The following is a 4,007-nucleotide window of genomic DNA, read 5'->3' as shown; positions in this document are numbered from 1 at the left end:
TGCGTCAACAGCACCACCAGCAGGTAGGTGGTGCTGTCAGATTACATGTTTCTTACTCACAGCGAGTGGAAAATACTCAGGACAGAGACACACGATTGAAAGTGATGCAATCCTGCCCCCTGGTGGTGAGAAAGTGATCGACAATGTGCAACGAGGACACCAATCACCTGCGTCATGACTTCACTTTATGACGTAATGCATTTCCCCAGAACGTGCGATAAATTGAGGAGAGAGAGGAGAAGATGAGACTGAGGAGATGAGGGAAAAAGAAGGACAAGAGATAGGAAAAGGACAGGAGATGAGAAGAATGTGGAGGACTGGGTAGTTTTCTAACTCCAGAGGCATTGATGCAACATCATGGATGCAAGTATAATCCCATAGGAGACGTGGAAGTGACAGAAAAAAGTTCACAAGTTTTAAATTGAAGTTTTAAATTGGAAGGAGTTGAAGTCGGCTGAAAAATGTGGTCGCAAATGATGTAATTATGGTATATCACATCTTTATTATCGGACCAAGGCCAATGAGCATACAGTAAAACCAAGACAAATATAATAACATGAAATACAGTCAAATAAATTAATACATAAAAAATGAACACACACACACATTCACCCAGATATTAAATTAATTTAAACGTTAAAGTTACGGAGTTTGACTAGTGCTCACTCTTCCAGTGACAAACACCAGTCCATTTGTCTTTATGCATATCTCTCTCTCTCTCTCTTTCTCTATCTATTTAGGTGATTATAATGCAACACACACAGCAGAAATTGTTACAAGGGGGCTGTGTTAGTGTTTTCAACCATCATCTTTCAAGAAGGACAGGGTTTGATCCCGGCTCTCCTAGTCTACATGTTAATTTGTCACCGGGCCAAACAATTAACTTCAAAACTAGTAAGACTATACATAGCATTAATATTCATTGTAGTTTTAGCATAGCATAACTCTGTGGCTATAATTGTAGGTTATGTTTAGAGGGCTCAGAAATCCTGTTTAACAGTTTCAGGGACGAGTAGTGGCTTATTCTGTTAAAATTCTTGTCCTAACACTAGTGAAATCATATTTCCATCATCTGTTGTTGTTGTTGTTGCTTCTTTTCCTTTTGAAATAACAGTTTGCAGTGCCGTTGCAGAAAATACAGTTTCATCGTTGCATAGTCCGATGTTGAATTGTAGTCAGGAGGCTACTTTTAGTTGTAATATTTAAATGTTCACATTTTATATCCTGAAAAATCTGCCACCAACGCCCACAACACACAATCATAACCCCCCCCCTCAGAACTAACATTTCTGACAGAGGTTGTTGAGGTCATGAGGGGGGGGTGACCACAGGATGCTCTCTGTTTAACAGGCTTTCAAACAGAAACCTGCCAAATGTTACGGAAAATAAATGAACTGTGGTGATGTGCTGACCTTTTTTCTGCTTCAGGAAAGACATGAGTTGATAGTCATCTATCAGCACTCTCTCTCTCCATCTCTCTCTCACACACACACACACAGTCTGGTTTCCATGACTTCAGAGGGACATTCCATTCATTGACCTACACTCATTTCCTGTAACGCTAACCATAACTACCACTGGCCTAACCCTAAGCCAACCACACAACATGTCTTCACCTTCATCTGTGCTCATTTACATCATGGGGACCTTTGTCCTCATAAGTTAGACCCCATCATGTGTAAACAGATTTAGGTCCCCACAATATGATTAATACCTTGAACACAAACACAGCGTTTGTCATCAGCGTCAGTCAGCCATATGGCTCAGTGTTTATACAAATGAAGACAGTCGCTGCCATCGGGGGAGAATCCCCCAGAGACAGTCCTAGTTTAGTATTTGTCACAGCTTCACCTAAATGGCTGCATAGGTCAGCAAACACAGACGCACACACATACACACACACACACACAGCGTCCTGCAAAAGACAAAATTATAAACAAACTCCATTTTTTTTTTTACCCGAGGACAAAACAAATAGCAGTGAATCCCCTGTAATCTCCACCTTTCCTACAGACTTGTGAGTCTTGTTAATTCTTGCAAAGCACAAACACGTCCTCTGCTGGTGACACAGTCTGAAAGATGCCAGTGTGAGGAATGTCTATTTTGTATGCAACACTTTTTAATATAACATACAATATTTACTTTGATACTATGGGACTAAAATAGAACATTCAGAGTGAGAGTGTGATAATAGATGATAATAGAAACACACATGCGTCCATTGGAGTTGCAAATCCATTCCAATTGCAATGTTTTGACTATTTACCGCTTAGGTTTTAGCTGTCTATTGGAATGGGCTCCACTCCTCTCATCGGGGTGGACAAGCGTGCAGTGCTTTGCTTTAATTAACCACTCTGGGCAAAACACACTTTTCTTTTCGACCCTTCTAATGATTTCAGTGGCCCTGCTCCGTGCGTTTGCTGACTTTCATTTGAATTCCAAATCAGCACACACTGCACAAGGCTGCGAGACATCAGTGCTGATTTATTGCTCTTGCCATGAATAATCCTCAATCCATGTGAGCCTTATGATTACAGCGCTTAGTCTTCACAACAATCATTTGATCACTAATACATCTGTGATTGTCTTTGGCAGACTGTTCTGGCGTACAGCTGCAGAGCTGATTAGCAGCACTTTTGATTTAGTGTTACGTCAAATCTGCTGGTTAATGCTGCTTTGATTGTGCCATGAGTGTGAAAAACACCTCTCCTCCGGTAACCCCTCATGTTCCATTCATCAATATTCCATGTCATGCCCTCTGTGTCTTAGTTAGTTTTCATTCAGACTACTACTGTACATATGGTTGTTGGCCATGATACAGCACAAGACACTTGTGGGAAATAACAAGGTATCTTTTAATAATAATAAGGCACCTGATAATCATTTATGGAGCAGCAACACATACTTGGGTCTACACAGCCAGGCTCTTTGGATAGACTCCATTGTTTTGCCTTTGTTAAGGGGCCATAATGAGTGTCTGTTTAAGGAAACTAAAAATTAAAGTTGCCAGTACTGTATATTTGGCATTATCAATCTCAAATGTTTAAAAGACTCAACATAATAAGGACAATCTGAAAGTAAGTGGAAGAGCATGTTTTGTATTTACTACACTAATAGGACAATTTTAATTAATAAAATGTCCTCGTTCTGATTAGCTATTGATTTTGTGATCAGCACTAACAACGTCAGTCTGAAGATACATTTAAAAAGGGATCGGAGGTCTGATGTGTCTCTGCTTCTGATGTTTTTAAAAGCCAATTTGAGGTTTACGGGGGAATGAACTCTGTGTATCTCTCGAGGGCTTAAAGGTACAGTGTGTAAGATTTACCAGCATGTATTGGCCAAGTTGCATGTTGAAGATGTAGAGCCTTCCCTCCCAAGCATGTTGGGGAACTTACTGTAATAGCCTTTAGATAGTTTAGTCGGTCCATTCAAAAACACGGCAGCCACTCCATATATAGTTATAAATGACTCATTATGCCGTAATAGAAACTACATTGAAGTGATTGTATACTCAAAAGAACAGTATGATTATTGTATATACACTGGACCTTTGAATTATGCAGATATTGAGAGGTATACAGCAGGATTTTCCTTTGACCACCTTTACTATATGTCTATATCAGGAAATTGTTCAGAGGCTGAACATTCATTTCATTTTCCCAAATGTGCGTCCTTAATTTTCCAGTATTAGTATCAGGACGCACAAATATGTCGGCGCTCTTGAGACTCTTGAGCAACTGTTTACATCTCCCTCACCGCCTCCAAAATAAATGCTTGAATTCCTTTCCACACTGTCACCACCCTGAAAGACACGTGGTTTACTTAGCGAGACAAAACTCCTCGCCCTCGTCTCACTTGTCTCACCGACTTCGCATCGGTCTCCCCCGCATCAACAAACACATTGTGTGTGTCCAACACACGAGCAGTCAAAGTGTTGTTGTTGAGTTTGAAGCAGGTCAGGTCCAGTTTACGTCTGCTCACCGAGAGCGAGCGCATCGATGAGA

Source organism: Solea solea, chromosome 16, assembly GCF_958295425.1.
Source record: "Solea solea chromosome 16, fSolSol10.1, whole genome shotgun sequence".
Lineage (NCBI taxonomy): Eukaryota > Metazoa > Chordata > Actinopteri > Pleuronectiformes > Soleidae > Solea > Solea solea.
This window is presented reverse-complemented; position numbering follows the sequence as displayed.